Source organism: Dermacentor andersoni, chromosome 8, assembly GCF_023375885.2.
Source record: "Dermacentor andersoni chromosome 8, qqDerAnde1_hic_scaffold, whole genome shotgun sequence".
In the NCBI taxonomy this organism is placed as follows: Eukaryota; Metazoa; Arthropoda; class Arachnida; order Ixodida; family Ixodidae; genus Dermacentor; species Dermacentor andersoni.
In genome coordinates, this window is record NC_092821.1 from 95,371,499 (window position 1) to 95,391,595 (window position 20,097).

Here is a 20,097-nt window from a genome sequence, read left to right on the forward strand (position 1 = left end):
TCATGAAGAGCTAACCTTAGGAGCACGCTATTGCAATTACCATTGAAGGAATGTAGCGGCACACCATTTCGCCAAAATTTTTCACTTCACGTATACTCTTTACTGTGTGGCCGACTCCTAGAATTTCCTATTGCCGACCTGACTTTTGTGTAGCTGAACGCTCCGCGCTCCATAATCCGTTGTCACAAGTTGTCACAGATTGTCATAGTACAGTTTGCCACAGCGGCGGCGTGATCAGCAGCGCTGGCTACTGTCAGTGCACGTGCTCTTGCTTAACTTAATCTCCGTGCTGTAGTTTCCTTGAATTTTCCACTACGATTGCCTCAAGAACACCGCAGGTCACCTGATGTCCATCACTGGATGCGCGGTAACATGGAGCGCATCAAGCCATCAGGCACCAAGCCATTAGCCACGGCATCTAGCGTTGCACACGTGACATGTCATACTCTACGCGCACAAGCTGAGCGGGATGGTAGTGTTAGCAGCGCATGCATCCCAGTACCTTAGGCGGCTCAGCGTCGCTAAAATCGATGGCCCGAAACCATCCCGAGTGTGTGCATAATTGATTCTGCAACTAATGTTCATATGAGTGGCGTGTTGGGCGGCACATGGTATTTCGTACAATGCCAGCAAACTTGAAGTAGGGGAAAAACTAGAATCAGGCATAGGCAAAGCAACAGGAAGGTGGCTGGACTAACCACTTGCTAGTGCAGCCCCCTTCCTGCTGCTTTGTCTGTGTCTGCTTCTCGTTTCCTTTTTTCCTTCTTCAAGTTCGTGGACATTATCCTGATGTACCAAGTAATGCGCATCAGTCAAGTGCACTAATATAGCAAGAGTAGAGGACGCCCATTATTAAAAGAGTAAAGGCTAATTATGATTATGAGGAATTGATTCATGAACTTATATTTGTGCATATTGTCGCTGTGTTGCTGATCAGCTCGTAGGATCTCAGGTGTCGATATGTGTCAAAGCTATGCGGGGCACTGGCGGCGTAATACGTAAAACTGCTGTAAACTTGGCGTGCTACGTACGAGCCTGGCTACCAGGCACGACTCTAGTTTCCAGGCACCATGAGACAGTTATGACGAACTTGAATAGAGAAAAACAGTTGCTAATGAGGAAACAAAAAGAGATAAAGGCGAACCGCTGTTGTTGATTATTTCTTATTGGCGGCCACAACACGATCTTTTTCTGAGCCATCTTCGTGTAAACAATGTTTCATCAAAATTGTTCTCTTTAAAAATGAATTGCAGATAACCAGTCCATTGAAAAGAGATACCTTGCCTGATTATCTTGATTCACACTTTTTTCGACGTCATTCTCTGTGGCTGACGAGACGTCGCACATTACTTTTTCTCTTTTTAGCAAGTTTTTAGCAGTAGGACCTCTCGTTTTTTTTCTTCTTCTAGAGCTGAAGCTTATTTCTATTGTCATTGCTTTATTTAGTCTTTAGTATCTGTTAATTTGTACCTTCGTCATTCTTGTTCTTGTTTCTCTCTTTAATTTGAGTATTTCTAACCTCGTCCTCCTGAGGAGCAAACAGGTGCTATAACATTCCCGATAGTATATTACAGCAGGCTTCTTGCCCTCTTAGTTTTTCTTCCAATTGTAAACATTTACTACGCAAGTTGCTAATGCGTTTTAAAGCAATTTTGTATGTTTACAAAGGGAGCTTTATTGTGCATTTGAATTGAATTTGATTCGGTGCATGAGGTGGCATTCAGATATTTCTCCAAATAATTTAGCAGGCAGTGCACGAAGTTGCCTAAATAAATGCACTCTGAGAAATATTCATGCTTCTAAGTCTAAACCCTATACTCTTTAGTATACCCCATAATATTCTTCAACGACTGGGATAAATACTATAAAATATTCAGAGAAACTGCAGCAGAATTGATAATTGGTCGGGTTGGTACGTATTCACAGTAAAATATTTAGCGCGCACAATTGACAAGGACACAGTGAAGGGAGACACACGAGCGCTTACTCACAACTATCTTATTTTCGTAAAGATACAGAACATATATACCCCAGCTATGAGCGCTGAGCATGTGCAACAAGAGTCGTCAGTAAAACAGAAACAAATTAAAAACAAATTAAGAAGGTTCAACCAGTATTTAAAAAAGCAAATTCATTTTCAGTGATTGCTACTGATGGTTGGCTTATGCGTTTTTCAGCGCACTTTTTGGTATGAAACGATCCTGTGATTTCACGTGTTAGTTTGTTTTTATCTCAAAACAAAGTGTCAGTGTCAAAAAATACCAGATACGCTAAAGATACGCGTTTAAGGTTGAAACGATGTAGCATTCGAAGATCCCCGAGTGATTCTCATGCTTCACGGCAACTGAAGCTTATGTACCCGTAATGTTTAGCGGAAACGCTGGCAGCGAATGCTATGCACGAGGGTGAGTTTTGTAGCATAAATGCGGCCTCTTGCGTGGGCCGCAACGCGGCGGAGACGAGCGCCATCTAGAGGCGTTTACAAGGAACCTGGAGCACCGCTTTTTGGCCTCTGAGATTTGCGCGCGCCAGTGCGCGCAAACCTCGGTGGCCATAGCTGCCATAGCTGCTCTATAAAAGGTAGAAATGCTGGAAAAGGGCTTCATGTTTGAGATTCCGCGTAACAGTATTACGTTTCCCGGTATCTTCAAATTACAATCCTATCCTGTCTGTAGGTTGTGTTCAGGTTGTATTGTACAATTTTTCTGACGCATGGTATATTGATGAATTCAATTATTTTAGTAATCGCTTGCGACACGGGGAGAGTCTGGGTGGTTGTGGTCCGGAATAATTTTCCGCCAAGGGACGCCCGACGCCGACGTCGTATTTTTTGCAACACGGGGCCCTTAATGCTCTCGCGTTAATAATTCTCGCTCTGGCGCCCTTCGCCAATAATGTCCACACTCTCTCACATTCAAGAATAAGAAATGCTGTCAGCCAAGGGTAACCACATAATAGAGCAGCATCGAATTCATCAAACTATAATTTAAAAGCAGTGTTTGAGCAAAATTCAGCTCAAAAGTTTAACATAAACACAACGTGGCGTCTGCACCAGAGTGAAAAAAAAAAATTCAGTATGACCACGCTGACCTAAACATAGCTCTATAAGGCAACGATCTCTGTAGACATTCATTAATTGGCAATAAGTCAGCAAATTTCTTCTACAGCGACTAAAACTTACTTTCAAAGTGAGACTTTTGAATAAACTAAAAAAAAAACGACGTGGATCAAAAGAACGCACCAAATGAAACTCCTGCAGAAAAGGCGAAATCTAGTTTCTCCCTACTTCTAACCATACGGAAAACCGCCTGCTTCTTGGCCAATCCCCCATACTGGGTGCGCGCCACTGTTTGGGACACAAGACAAGACAAGAAAAGTCGAGCGAAAGGTCACCAAGACGTGTGCTGCCTTCTGCGGCGAGGCATGGCACTACCAGACATTTGCTGGGAGCGCCCCCACCAATCAGAGTACATATTCTGCTTCACCACTGTCCCTGCACAACTCAGAATAAGGCACATAAATTTGGTACATTAAAAAAGTCCGCTGTTTGCGCTGTTCGTTGATATTTTGCAAAAAGGACAACAAATCACTGAAACAAAGGCGAAGTTGGGAATCGGTCCCTGTGGCCGCCCCAGCTGCTCTACATGCAAACATATTCAATCTACTGCTACAGTAAAAGTACAGCTTCGAATTACGCACACAAGGTAACTTCGGCTTTCACCTGTACAACAAGCAACGTAGTCTACTGTCAGAATGTACCACTTGTAGCAAACAATACATAGGTGAGACTGGACAACAAATTCATGGAAGACTCAATGGTCACCACGTGGACACAAAACACAATTTATCTAAAGCAGTACCGAGCCACTTTAATGAATATGGTGATATATTTGACAAATCAAGGCTCTATATACTACAAATAAATTTGCTTTCACTTCGCGAAAGGAAATATACGGAATCATACCTCATACACAAGTTTAGTTGCCTACACCCGACGGGAATTAATTTGGCACGTGGCAACTTAGAATCTTTATAAGCGGTAACTTAATCTGAAATTCTAATGTAATCAAACAAGACACAAAACACATTATGCCACTAGCTTAACCTTTATTCTTCCCCTCACCTATTTCTCCTGCCTACTACTCAATTTAATATACTCTTTCAGGTTTTTACGTTTATATCGACTGTACGACCCCCCTTTTCCTATGTACACCGGCCCCCGCCCGCTTCTGCGCACGTCACCCTCCTCTTCGTTATTCGCCACACATTTCGAAGTCCCAGACGTCAGTATACCTTTTTCGGCGCCTCAGTCACACAGGGTATCGCCATTTCTGTATACCGCAGTAACGACACCTACGAGCTTCTGGGGCTGACGTCCCTTGAAAGACCATGCCGCTGCCTTCCAGATACGCCATACATTGCACCCCAGACTCCTTGTCGCCTTCTTAACTACTTCAAGATTACTCGACGCATTGCTGCAATGCTACTGGAGTCAAGCTTTCAACTAATGGTTCTTTCTCTTTCGGGGGGGGGGGGGGGGAGAGTCTTTTGTGTTATTCGAGCACTGACCACCTGACTGGCTCTTCTAATGCCACAAAAACATGCCGCCAATGACACGTCTGAATGCTCCCTAACCTCTCGCTTCCCCAACGCCCTCCCATGCCCCCCTTATTTTTTTCTTGTTCTTTCTCCCCCTTTTTTTCCTCTTTGTTCCCCCCGTCTTTTCTCTCTCCTTTTCTTTCTTTTCTTTTCTGCTCGCCCTCCCACTCTACCGCTCTTGTCCCCTCGTCATTGGAAAGACGCTCACAGACGTCAGGCTACAACGTTTATTACCTCTGAAGTCTCTCCCTTTATAACCAACCGCCACTGACGACAAACGCACGTGATGTCACTGCACCAACCCTTTAAAACTAACATGCCGAGGATGACGAGGCCACCTTCGACGAAGATAGGTCCTCCTATCGAAACGTTGGCCAGCCTTTCTGCGGTACCTTATCCATGTTTACAAACTTTATACCACAGTGCGCTATTCCATCTGTCAGCCCCTTTCCTGATTTTGGAAATGAGAAAGAACGCTGCACAGGCACTGACTCACCCTTTACCATTATTGCAGGACATCCACGTCAATGAGTGCATAATCCCTCGTCGATGATGCGTGCATAACTAACAAAAAAACAGAACGTGGTGCCGATACTGGTATTGATGCCGGTGGTATGACGATGAGGGAATGACGACAATGTTAAAATTATTACACTGGTATGAAGATAATGGTATGCCGACAATGGAATGACGGCAATTGTAAGACTACAATAGCCTGTCGACGATGGCAAGATGAGAAAGGGATTTACAAATGTTGAATTGAGACGTCGGCATGATGACCAAAGTATAACAACAATGCAATCGCAATTAGGAAATGGCGACAATGGAAGCACCATGAGGTCATGACGGTGACATTGCAATGATGACGCGATTTTCACAATAGCTTCAGCATTGTGAAATTTAACAATGATGACGCAATATTTTTTTTCATTTTAGGTCATTTTAGTTTTTCAAATTTAAAAAGCGGTGAAACTGAATTGGCAATCGATATAATTATTTAGAGCCTGAAGCAATATGTACTGATAGCCACCCTGAGGTAGATCCATGTCTCCTAATCGACTACGAGAAAGGGCGCCACCAATATGCACTTTTAGCTCTAGATTTGAGGGTACCAGGCCCTGACACCCGTTTTCACTTGGGCCTAATGATTTCACAAGCGACAATTCTGCACCGTCTTCCATAAGTCGCTGGCTCCTGTGTCTACGGCGGACATCCATCAAATTTTGAATATATGCTCTGTCTCAGCGCTCAAGAAAGCCAAGCTAAAACCGAATGTTCCAGAAGACTCAACCTGTTGGATAGCACACATAAAATCTGTAAACCCATTGTTGCATTACCTGCATTACACAGGCTGCATTCGTTAATTTGGTATCCCTTTGGCTCACTGTGCTACATGGGCGTTGTGAGGTATCCCACGAATGCTTGAAAAACAGCGAATAGCAGAACGGCTTCTCTGAAAGGTGGCCGTGGCATCGCGGTAAAGGTCATAGCTCTCATGTTTTTGATATTCATGACGGAATTGTACAGCACGAACGGACAATAAAACCTGATGTCGAATAGATATGTTTAAGCTCAGTCGCAAACGCCAGCATTGTTCCACTGTTCAGGTTGAAAGTATTATTTGTCTATGGTGATTTCTATTAGTATACCAGAAGCTTTCAGCGGGTCGTGTAATTCGGAGATTGCAATCAGCACACCATTTAGGATAAGGTATGCCGAGCAGGCAGAGACCGCTAGACGACTTTCAATTTCCTTTATAAAAGCCATTAGTCATTTTCCGAGGTTGGAGTAATAGATGCTAGGCACGCCAGGGAAGGAATGGTGATGACAACATCGCCCAACGTCCTCGTGCGTTACTCATCCTCTACATAAAGCTGTATGCTTTGTTGGTGAAGGGTCAAATGTGCTGAGCGTTGCTTTTGTGACAGGGAAATCGAGGACCTCGCAGCTTGCGTCGTACATATGGAAAACGTTCGCGGAAATCAAACGTCTTAGAGAAAAATGTCCTTGGGTTTTTGTTTCTATATACGGCATTTTATGTACATTGATATGTGTCCTGGCACTCAGACATCATCAATGAATTCATACATCTATACCGACATTTCGAACCAAAACGCCGTCTATGTTTTGTGCCTGCTGGTGCCTCGCTTCGCCAGCTGGTTTTAATCGCAGATGTTATTGCATTATATAAGATAAAATAATCACCGCATGGCTTCGATCCACTGTAAAAATTATGGCGGTCAATGTTGAAATGACGAATGAAAGAAATAGTGATAGAAAGAAAACTGAAAGCCATGCAGGGAGTACGGGCCACCCAGCACTGGAAATATTAGGGCTAGAAGACTGGCAGCGCAGATCAATCAATCAGTATACGCGGATAGCTTCTCAATAATGAAAGAAAATAGTTATAGCTTGGTAGAATTCGTAACAGGAGATAAGGTCCATATTGGCAGGCTACGTTAATTGCAGAGTAAATAGCTTGGCATCTCTCAGAGGTATAGAATGGTTACCTAAAGAAGACCCTCGCTCTCTGCAAATCGATGTAAGCGAAGCTTTCCGTGTTGTTTGCTTTGCCTGACGATAATTAGCGGTGATGTTGACGGCGAACGTTTAATTTCTTCAACATTTAGTCTAATAGTAGAGTGGTGAGCTTATGGCAACAGTTGGCGTGTGCAACTACTCTTTGCCTTGGAAGTGCACAGACAACAAAGGGAAACCTGTTTGCTTACGTCATTGTTGAGCGCCATCGCTCATAACCTCGGAGGAGGTTAAGCATTGTCATTGCCTCAAATGGCACGTCGCATCATGGCATAAGTGATAAACCTAATTAAATTACAGGGCTATACATGCCAAGCACACTCTAATTATGAGGCACGCCGCAGGGGTGGACTTCTGAATAATTGTGACACCCTGGTGTTCTTTAATGTGCATCTAAATCTGACAACACGAGCGTTTTTGTATTTCGCTCCCGTCGAAATGCGCCTTCAGCGGTCCAGTTCGAAGATGACACGGTGGGCACAAAAGTGTTGATCTCACGTCCGACAACTTCCATAGCTTCATTAAGACCATACGGTGCTTTATAGTGACTTTGCGTCTGCCCAGCCTGCAGCAGCTGTCCGCAGGTACGTATGCTATCGTACCTTTTGTTTGCGCGCGGCCGCTGTCATGTCCATAGAAGTAGCATTTTCTTGCCTTCCCAAGTCCCTTTTTTCCTCTGCCGTCTGCCCCACCACTGTATGGGAACTGCGACGGAAAATTGTCCTAGGCTGGCATTCACTCGTTTCGCAACTGCGTCGTTTCCTGCATTCTTTCCCTCCTCTCCTTACCTCATCTGTACAGTTCCATCCGCCTACCTCTCGACTTTCAGATTAGTAGAAAGGTAAGCAGTGCAGTATCTTCAATGCTTTTGCGGGGTGTCACAGACAAGTGCAGCTCGGAAGCGATGTGCGACGTGACGGAATGGTTCAAACAATTTCTCGTGTCGCCCTTCCCTTCTGCCATGCTCTTTCCATGCATATACTCGATTTGACATCCCCTCCAGCCCCCCCCCCCCTCTCCCCGACGCGCCGCCGTGCAAGACAGCCACAGCATCAGCAGCAGCGATGGAAAAGCCGAAGGAAAAGGTAAAGAAAGCTTCGCTTTAAGAAGCCCCTGAGGAGCGCAGGTGATACAGTGCTCTGTTTAAATTACCATGCCTACATTATTATTTTGACGCGTCTTAGAAAAAATCACCTGAGACACTTGGCTGCTTACGTGTGAGAATGCGAAATCATTACAATCGCTTTGGCGATTTCTTTTTCTGCGTGTTCCTTGTCCGTGCAAGTTGTGGCCTACCTTTTAACAGTGCTTCGGTAAAATGCACCAAGCATCTAAACGCCATTGCTTGTCCACGAGGAAGTCATACCTCGAAGGACCGCTCAGCGGCATTCAAGGGAATATTATGCTTTTCAATGCATACACTCATTCTAAAAATGGGAACGTGGCTCCACCTCCTATCCGTTGCCTGCATCCCCTTCCCCCAGTGCAGGGTAGCAAACTGGACGTGCATCTCTTTGACCTCCCTGCCGTTCCTGTCTTTTACTTTTATCTCTCTCTCTCTTTCCGTCAAGTGCCCAACGATGCACGCTCTCCGCCACATGTTTAGCCAGCCAGATGACAGCGACATTAGGAGCGCATCTGGAGCGTGCACGTCTCGCTCCCATACCAAAATTTACCTTGTTTTTAAAGGCATTAATTTACTTTGTTTACATGAACCTCACTGGGAAATTTCACGTCAATGCGAATACCCTATGAGCAGTTTGACTCTTTGTCGTCGGCCGTTTTTTGTTGCCATCATTCCGTCACGTCACCGACTACAATTCTGTATTTTCATGTAATAGGGCATGTGATGTTTTGGCATTAAAATTAATTCGTCACACACACTGTGTGAATCGATGCACGCAAAGCCTTCTGTGATGTTTGGTTTGAATGACGAAAATTAACGCTGGTGTTTACGGCAAATGATCTCTAATTTTTTTTTAATTTTAGTTCATATTTTATTATTTATATTTCATTTTTGCCAACGCGAAAGTGCTCAATTATGTTAGACGTTAGCTTGTGTGCACGACTTCTTTTTGTCTGCGTAGTAGAGCGAACACACATGGAGACGTGCTTGCTTGATGTATTGTGCGCCATTCCTCTTAATCTTTGAGATGGTTCAGCATTTTCATTGCTTTGCCTAGCATATCGCATAGTGGCAGAAGTATTAAATTATAATTGAATTATGGGGCTACGCATGCCAGAATCCGTATCAGATTATGAGACGTGTCATAGTGGCAGACTCCGGATTAATTTCGGCATTGTGTAGTTCGTAAGCGAGTCACTAAATCTAAGTGCAGGGGCGTCTTTTTTATTTCGCCCCATTCGAAATGCGGCTGGTGCGGTAGGGATCAAACCCGAGACGTCGAGCAATGCCGTTGCCGCATAGCTACCGCGACATACAAGGAGGTGTCGATATGACGTGTGACGGCTTCCGTAGTGTTACCTAGACCATGCGGTGTGGTTTCATACGGCTCTACTTCTGGACGCTCTGCCTAAGCTGTCCTCTTGACATTTCTGCACGGTGTTCATCTTTTTGGAAATAGTAAAAACGCGCCGTACTATACCTTTTAAATTGTGGGGTTTTACGTGCCAAAACCACTTTCTGATTATGAAGCACGCCGTAGTGGGGGACTCCGGAAATTTTGACCACTTAGGGTTCTTTAACGTGCACCTAAATCTATGCACACGGGTGTTTTCGCATTTCGCCCCCATCGAAATGCGGTCGCCGTGGCCGGGATTCGATCGAGCGACCTCGTGCTCAGCAGCCTAACAACATAGCCACTGAGCAACCACGGCGGGTGCGTACTATACCTTGAACTCAAATTTATCCCGTTTGCCCAGAACCGCTGTCGTGTCCACCGGGTGGTCATTTTTAAGCTTTATCGAATATTAAGAAACTGCCTTTGGCAGATAGCAATATTCTTGTCCTTCAGTTCGAATATTCGAAGAGGCGCACATTACAATGACGAAAAATCGAAACGCCTATTTAGAGAATTAAGAGAAATTCCATAGTTATTTTATTAATTATTTACTTAAGGGCACATATTGCAACTTACAAATTCTAGCCGGCGAGCACGCGAGACGTATCCACTTCATACAAATTTCCAGGATTATAAGAGCTCAGTGATATTATTTCCAAAAGCGTGGAACAAAATACAGGGGCATTCCACTTACCTTTGTGCTTCAATGCATAAAAGGGCATTTTGTTATAAAAGTGTAAGTGGAAGGACAGGTCATATTTACGGCAAGTATGACGGCACGAATCTCCAAACTGGCATCGTTCTGGGAATTCATTCCAAGTATATGCGCTTTGCAAAATAAAAAAAAAGATCATAAATTGCACTATGGGCCGTAAAGTATTTACTTAAAAATAATTAGTGGATTTTCTACTATAGTTGAATGTGTGTTTTGATTTCTCGTACAACTAACATCCGCCTCTATCAATATACTCGTACCAGCTCAGTGACTAGAGTTATATTATCTGCAACAAATTATTTTTTAAAATTTATTGAAAACTTAAGGATGATCCCGCTGTTTAGTAGTACCGTTTACTTGTCTCATCAGGTCATACCTTCTCCCTATCTCTCACCGTCCCCCACCCCTTTGTACGGGAACTTTGAGCGTAGAGTGGAAAGGCTATTATCCACTCATTTTGCGACTCCATCGTTCTACCCATTCTCTGCCTCCTCTCCCCCCATTCTCTACCATTCTCTCTGGCTTCCCTCTGGGAGAGCACGTTAGTAGAAAGGTGAAGGCTGAATTTCTGCAAGGCGTTTGTGGTGGGTGACGGATAATTACAGCTGTCAAGAGGCTAACGTTGCGACACCCAGGGAACTATAGAGGTTATTGTGCACATTCGAAGCGTTGCAAAGGCGCAAACAAATTTCTCGCAACGAGTTTAATTTCTCGCGCGCCCCTTTCATGTTTACACGTGGTGTGAACCACCCCCCGAGTCGGTGTGCCAGGCAGTAGCAGCAGCAGTTGGTAAGTCGAAGGAAGCGACAAAGAGCTTCGCTTTAAACTCTCAATCCCAGGTTACCGAAGGCGTATGTAATTAAGACAGCTCAAAGCAGGCTATCATGCAATATGCCGATATTACTTTCCTTTGATAAGTTGTCAGCTTTCATTTCCCAAAACTGGGGCCGCCAAAGATGATCTCAGCGTAGCTTACTAACCTTTGTATATTGAAATTTGCAGATGCCATTTGACTAGCGGCATTCGTTGCGAACTTCAAGGAAGCAGCGGACAATACCCGGATTGCTGCCCGAGATGCTTTGATTGAAGGCAATAAACTTCCCAATATGGTGGCATATTTCTCCAAAAGGCCTAAATATCCTAACACGTGACTATTACACCACCACTGTTCGGGGGTAGCTTCAAAAATTCCGTCAACGAGAAGTATATCAATAAAAGTTCCCTTTATGATTCACCGCGGCTCCATTATTTTCTCAGAGGATGCTCTGCAATAAATGTGCCATAGCTTCCGCGCGTATAGTGGGGTAAACTATGGTAGTGTGCTGAAATATTAGTATCAACAAGAGAGAGAAACAACTTTATTGGTCCATAATGAAATCGAGCGCGTTAAGCACCTGATGGGGTGGCTCCCTTTTCACGGGCTCCATATGCTTCCAGGGCCACCTGGCCCCTGTGGATCAGTCGGAGCCGGTCTTGCAGGGCTGAACAAGGAATGAACAGGCAAATCCAGGAAGGATCCTTTTCCCACCCCTGCCTCCAGAACAAAATATACCCAGAAAGTTATACACATGTCCTCGATGCAATGAGCAATGCACCTTTCGGCACATCATAGGAGTGTGCAATTTTTCTAAAGACTACACCCCCCCCCCCCCCCCGACTCCTTGCGAGCGCACATTAATCCTGGCGGGAGATTTCAATTGTATGTGTGCTGAACGTGACAAAACCAGTGGGAAACACAATGACGCGAATACTGCTGTTTGTTGTTCGCAGAATGATTGCAGAATTTCGTCTAGAAGACGTGGATGAATCTCTTTCGGTGGAAAAGCGGTAATCGTCACTCACTTTCAGGGCACGAGCCATGATACACTTAACAGAAAGTACGTGTCGGCTAAACTAATTCACTCATGTCGAGATTATCGAGTCACGCTTGTTGCGTTTAGTGATCATTGTTTGGTTTCTGTCTGTGTTGGAAAACACGGAAATAATAACAAAGAATTTTATTGGGAGCTCTGGAAATTTAATGCAAACTTGCTGAAAGACGACGAGTTTTATAAGCTGTTTCTTAAGGCTATAGATAAAACAACTCAAAACTTAGATAGCTGGGAATATAAATGGGAAGTTTGTAAGCAAACACTTAAATTGAAAGCACTCGAAAGGGCAAGTCTTTTAAGTCACGCAAAAAAAGAACTCGAGTCTCGTCTCTGAAGTCTCTGAAATAATCTCCTCTATAAAAAAAAAAAAATAAAAACACATAGTCTCTCAAATAATCTGAAGCTATTATTGGAAGCGGAAAGTATACAATCCGGTTACTTCTTAGAAGGCATAAAAAAAAACGTCCAACAAAAACTTGAGCTGATCGACCAAGAGCAATACAAGGGAGCTTTGATTCGCCCCAAAGCTGAAAAATTCTGCACAGGAGAAATGCCAACAAAACGGGCCTTGGGAATCGAGAAGAAATATGCTTCCCAAATGCAGTAACAGAAATAGAACATAATGGGTCGCTGTCTACAAACACAGAAACAATAGCAAGTTCATTTTTGAAATATTACAAAGCGTTTTCTCGTAGAGAAGTTGAAGCTGATCGATTTAAAAAAAAAACTTGGTTTCATTAATGCCAACGTTACAGGATAAAACTAAGGAAATATTAGAAGTGCCCATAACAGTGAAGGAAGTTAAGAATGCGACTGATCATTTAAATAATGTCAAGTCATCGGGGCTGGATGGTTTAGGCGCTGCATTGTACAAGGTGCTTAAAGGTGTTATCGTGCCCACTTTCACTGAAGTATACAACGAGGCTTACGCGAACAAATATCTACCGCCGTCCTTTTTGTCCGCATACACGGTCCTAATACCAAAAACTTAAGACCCCTTCAACGTACGTAATGTCACATCGTATAGACCGATTATTAGTCTGACGAACATAGACTATAAAATATTAATGAAAGTATTGGCTAGCAGGTAGCTGACAGTAATGAACTATTTAGTCGGTCCACTTCAAACGCGGGAAATAAGAGGAAGGACAATTATTACAAATATACACATAGCACTATCAATCCTTCAATGCTGCCACGCAATGCAGCTCAGTGCGGCCATGCTGCAAGTTGAGCTTGAGAAGCCATTCGACTGCATGCCGCATGGTCTGCTTCTATGCATACTTGAATATGTGAAAATAGTCAATGTGATCAGCGAAGGTGTGCGGATGGCTTACGTCGGATGTACGACGAGGTTGAGAATAAATAAATCAGTAAGTGAGTACATACCAGTGCAGCGCTCAGTCCGACAGGGGTGCCCCGCGATCACCGCTTGTTTTTGTATATATATTGAACCTTTTTTTCTAAGCGTAATTAGGAACAACGCGATGCGAGGATTTCACTTACGTCAAGCCGAGATAAGTCTTCTTGCTTACGCTCATTACATTGCTGTTTTCTGTGTTATTCATAAAAGAATAAAACGACGTGTTAGGAATTACACTCTTGGGAAAAATTTACACCAGCAGCAAAGAAGTGTACAATTCGTTACTGCTACTGTGTGTGGTTGAGCTCTATGCCACCAGGTTGCTGCACCGTGCAGACCATTCACGTTTGCGCTTCTGCTCATCCCCTGAAAGGGCACGCAAGGGGACACGGCCAGGCTCTGTCCCCTTGCGCTTGCGTTTACCCTAATACTGGACTCGCATAACGCTATTGCGTTAGTAATATTCCGGTGTAAAGTGACGGCTGCAAACGCGCAAATCCTGGGGCAGATCGGACAGCGGCAGTTCGATGTGCTGCAACCAGCCCGCCCGTCTGCTGCCTTGCAGAGCGACACGATGTCGCAGCTTGACATATTTCCAGTCGCTACGTTTGCAGTCCACAACACAACAAAGTCGAATCATAGTGCTGACGAAAAGACTGAGACCGACTCTGACCGCGGAGCTCTCGTCAAAATGGAGCACGTTGTAGCGCAACTAGACGACGCTTGCTGTGTGCCGGAAGTGCCTAACTGCAGTGAGATATTGTTCTTATGCATTGTCGTTATTTTACATTATTTTATAGAAAAAAAAACTAACTATAAACTATTACAAACATCATTTGTTCGCCATAAAGGTGAAAACATTATATATGACGCACCGTGGGCAGCCAATCGGATAGCTCACCCACATGACATCAATTGGTGATTTACGTCATATGGGTAAACGTGCACCTAAATATAAGTAAAGGGGTGTGTTCGGCTTTCGCCCTCATAGAAATGTGGCTGCCGTGGCTGGAATTCGATCCCATGACCTCGTGCTTAGCAGGCTATCACCATGGCCACTAAGCAACCATGACGCGTCCTCTTTAATACGACTTTATTCAGCTTAGTTTCACTTTGTTAATCATTAGTCATGTCTAACACACGGCTGGACATGCTTTTGGTTTGGCTCTGGCCTTCCTTAGTTCACATGCAATCACGAATGGGCCCACGGACCGCCTCAATAAAAGATTTTGGGATATGCTTTGCATGTGCATTGATGTTGAGCATAAAAACTGGGACGAGGTATTTCGGTATGTCACTTTGTATACAATATCGCTCAGCAAGAAAAAACGACGTTGATACCTTTCCGCCTTCACGGTTCTGATGTCACAACCAGGGTGGACCCATTGTGGCCGCATGAACACGGATGTGATGGCGTCGAAATGGATGCTGACTACATTACTCAGCATGCTGGAGAAGCCCGACAACTTGCGCACATACGCATTCTTCGGCAGCAGGCGTATGATACAAGACCCTATAACATTCGCCACCAAGAAGTCTCCTACGAGCCTGGAGGGAGAGTTTGGGTCTGTGCTCCTGTACACCGTGGTGGCCTTTCAGAGAAACTGTTTAGGCAATACGTCGGCCCCTACATAGTTATCGGACGTCTCTCTGACGTCACCTGTCAGGTCGTTTCCGATATTTCACATCCTTCGAGTCATCGACGGCATACAGCGGAGATTGTACACGTGGTGCGGATGAATCCTTATTTGTCCGAATGAATTCACTGCAGCATAAGTGTGGCCAGATCCTGGTGACGTCTCTATAAAGTATCGGGACGATGCTTTTTTGGAAGGGAGGCTGTCACCCCTAAAGAAGCTAACAGCCACCGTAGAGAACTAGGTGATGGAAACGAGGGAAGGCACGTCTTTCTCCAAAGAAGATAAGGTTGCTGCCGCCGAAAATTCTCCAGTCTCTGAATATAGAGCTTGTGTTGATTTTTCGCACTGTCGTCCTGTATACTTTTCCTTCGCATCTTGCGATAATATATTCTGTACCTCACCGCGCGACTTCGAAAAAAAGCGACTAAGAGCTTTCGCCCTAATAAACAATAGTAGCATTATCCGATGGCAAGATTGGAACACCGGACCTCTCGCACAGAAGCACGATATTAAAACCATTCCCCCACGGATGTATGGACAAGTGGAATCACTGCAATTAGAAGCTATTACGCGTATTTACAGTGTATTACAGTGTACCTTCTGCATAAAAAAGTATGAATTGTTTTGCAATTCAGGCCAATTTGAACCTCGATAAAACGTAATAGACGAAGCCACACAAGCGTTTCAAGCCCCAAGCACGAAGATCAAATACATGTACTTCCCATCATTCCCATGCTGGCTGATGAATCACAGTGTCACGTTTTCCACTAATTGTAGGAAACTTTATTGTGTGCAGAATGCCCTGAATTTCTCTCTAGCCGGACTTTTATCAAGTTCATGTCATTGAACAAGGACAGGGTGGGACACGCGAAAACCGCACACTAAAATATCGAAATGAAACGTGTCAATTCGACAAAACCCTGCGCACGCGTTTTCCTCGTTTCAAACATGAAAGTCTGGGCAGTGTTACGCGCCAGCCCCAATAATAAGGTGAAAGAATTAAGTGGATCATTGCAATGGCTCACACCCCTCAAAAAACGCACCGTTCAGTCCAATTATACAACAACTATGGCTCATACCCAAAGAACGTGTTGTACCCTACCATGGTAAAAAAACTATCATCACCAGCAATGGCCCATACAATGCTAAGCAAGCAAAAAATGCAAGGCTTCTCCTTCTCGTTATGCAGAGGCTAGAAGCCCTCAGTAAAGTGAAGCGTACAGTGCGTGCATTCATTAGAATCACGCATACAATGTACAGAAACGCCGCGTCTAGAGGGGAAATAAATAGAAGGCCGCTCGCAACAATTGCGTTCTATGCCCGTTCCGAACGTCTGAGACGAAAAACCAAGTCGCTTCCTTTTATATAGCCCTCCACTAACGCTTAAAAACCACCCATACTAACACGGCGTTTCTAACCGAAATAGAAGGAGGGCTAGGATTGCAGTTGTCACTCCTAAACAAAATGTTACTACAAACAGTGGAGCGGGCATAGACTTGTTCCACAACCACGTTGCCATTAGAGAGTTGCAGTACATCTCCTCCTAATTTACATACCATAAAGTCGTGATTATGCCTCTGAAGGCCCAGAAGCCACCGCGGAACCAACCGCAGTGACGTGGTCTGGTTATAGGCTCTCTTACCCTTGGACGACGCTACAAATGGACTGTGACAAATAAACAATCATGAGGTACAACAATCGTATGTGTGTTTGATTGTGTTCGGTTTGTGTTAAACGTTCGCAACACTTATTGGTTGCAGGCAAGCTGCACCTAGACGTAGCGCATTATGTGCTCGCAAGTGCAGTTGAGAAGGTCGACCTAATGGCCACATGTACACTTTACACTGCGGTTCGTTATGTCTTCGAAGCAGTCTGACCCCTCAGATCGTATAAGTTGCTGCGTTACTAGGTGTGCTGCCGGTTTTCTCCTTCACGTTTTACATGAGTGCAACATGGTGCCGTACTTTTTAATGCGAAAGCATTACAGGCCACATTACGACAAAATGCGGCGTTGTCGTCCGTGGCGTGACAGAAAGATGGTGACAAAAATGGCCCATGGCACGAACAGTAAAAACACGTCAAAAATGCTCACACTGACGACAGATAATTGAGGCAGGCTTCTTGTAAACAAACTGAATAGTATCTTCGAAAATAAAATTAGCTTAATTTGGTCTCGCAATAAATCGAACCCGGGCCTGCGGGTTCGAGACGAGCACGCTTCCCCAACGCCACAGGGGCTCCGTTGTTATGGTTGACTAAAGTTGTGACTAGTGCGTGCGTCATTGCACACGCCACGTCACTACCTCTGTCACTGCCTCCCACCTTTCACTTGCTCTTCGGAATTGGTTGTTGATGTGCCTACTGCGATGCACTTTCGACGCGAAATAATGATTGCATAAAATCTGGTGTGCCTATTGCATGCGTCATTGCATTTCTCACGTCACTGCTTCTCATGCGTCACTTCCTATTCCGATTTCATCGGTGCTGTCTCTACTACGATGCATTCCGAAGCGCATACCTTAGCGGCATCTGCGAAACGTGGTCGCCCACGGAAGCACGCCTCAGAAGACGAAGCAAGAGTACAGAAAATGGGACGACATAGTCTTGAAAAACCTGACAATATGCGTAAAATAAAATCCATCCTTCTTTGGCCAAATGGTCCGAATGTTTCCAGCCTGTGACCAATTTACACGCAAGCACACGGATGGATTTATGCATGTCGAAAACATCAATCGAAAACATTTCACCCAAGCGATTTTCAAGATTTCGCATTCATACACGTAACCAGTCTTTAGTTTTTCTGTTGATTTTTTGTTATCACCGAGTATTGCATTATCGCGATATCACAATACCATGACTTTCCCCCGATCTACATGCAACTCGGCGCAAGCCCCTTGCAAAGCATTTATCGGGCGCGTCAAGTGTTTGATTACTCTTTTAGAAATTATCAGCTGATCCACTGTTCCTTCGCGGTACAGCTGTAAATCTGATAAATTGCAAGATATCTTCAATCAAGTTCAGTCGCCACCTTGCATATTTTGAAATGCTTATAAGTTGTCATAGAGTGTCTAATGCAAATACGCCCGAAAACATTTCTCTTTTATATGCTTGACATGTAATGCGTTTGGTGGAATGGCAAACAAATGAAAGAAGACATCAGCGGTTTGACCACATTACTTTTTCTTTTTCGGCAACCGATTAGGTAATTCCTAAATGATGATAACTTGAGAGTGAATCGTAACAATCGAGTGAAATTGAAGGCACGCCGAGAATTGAACTATATATCCCTAAACCAAAAGCTCTCTTATCTGACGGCATCGCCAGAGCTCGCAGTGATCCCGAACTCTGCCAAACTCGGGCCTTTCATCATAGCAAACCGGTCCTTGAAGTCAGGCGTGAGGGCACCAATGTGCAAGAAGCGGAGCGTCAGGTGCCGCCATAAACAAACACTGGCAAGCGTAGAATCCTATCAATGAAATGCATACGATAAATGATGTTAAGCTAAAGGCCCACCCCACGTCTGAACCGCACTATACGAAGAAAATATTCTCTGTGCCTCCTCGCATCCAAGTCAAAGCAGGCAATTTCTATGCCACTCGCCGGCCACACGCTGGCCGGGTGCGCGATGGCGAATATGCAAAATCTAATAGTGGCAGCTCTTACACCGATGTTGTGAGCAATTCAAACTGCCCGTGTCTTGACCCGAATCCCGAATATTCATACACCAGAGCACCATTACGGATGTCATACGTGGAGTGGAGTCCTTTGTCAAGCATCTGGCGAGGCCGCCCATTCGCTAATCGGCGCAACCTCAAGCTTTCAATCTATTCACACCGGTGCCAGAGTACCGCACCCAAAAAGACTGTCTGCGGCAGTTCCACGATAGTGAACCGCAGAAGCAGGATCGGAGCCTCTTGTTACTGTCAAGTGGCATGACCAATGTTCTGCCGATGGTCCTGTGTTCTTCACGAGCTCTAGTAGTTTAGAGTAGTAGTAGTACTACTAATACTACTCTACTCTGCTACTCCTCTACTACTCTACTCTACTACTAGTAGTAGAGTAGAGTAGTAGTAGAGAGTAGAGAGTAGAGTAGGGTTATAGGGAGTCTCTACTACTAGTAGTAGTATAGCTCTAGCTAACTGCAGGCTTATGCTAGTTGCGTGAGAGATCCCGCTATGCGTTAACCGTGGATGGCTATTACTCCAGCGGGATCGGTACATAACGAACACGTCAAGACATACTCTGCCCCGATGGGCCATGCCCTGTTTTTCACTTAGTGTTTGCGGTCGTTCGGGGCAGTGGGCTGACAGGTGGAGCCTTCGACGAAGGCTCAGTGTGGATGTTTTTGTTTTCGTGTAGGTGGATTGGGAAAGTCTCATGAGTTCAGGGCAGATACTGGCCTTAAGCCACAGGCTGCGGTAGCTTGAAAATGATGTGGTTGAGTTATGGCTCTTTAACGAAGCGGGCACTCACATGAATTTAGAAATGCATGATATTACGGGCCGTTGCACCATGGTTTTAGTTAGTAGTGAGCTGTGATCTTATAAGTGAAACTTTAGAGGACTGATTTTTTCATTAACTTGTGTCAGAGCGTAACCACTCAGACAGCTTTGAAACGTGATTTAACCTCTTGTAATAATATGGAGAATCCATCTTGGTTTCCAGGTAGGTCTGTTTGGAAATGAGCTCTCCAGGCTATGAAATGGGAGTTCTAAAAAGCTCTAGCCACGTTCATTGCCGCATGCGTACGTGAGACCCCGGAACCACGATGTTAGTGCCATTGAGAATTGAAACTATCTTGTCCAACCTATGGCGATCAGCAAAATCCGTGGATGGCGGATAAATCAAA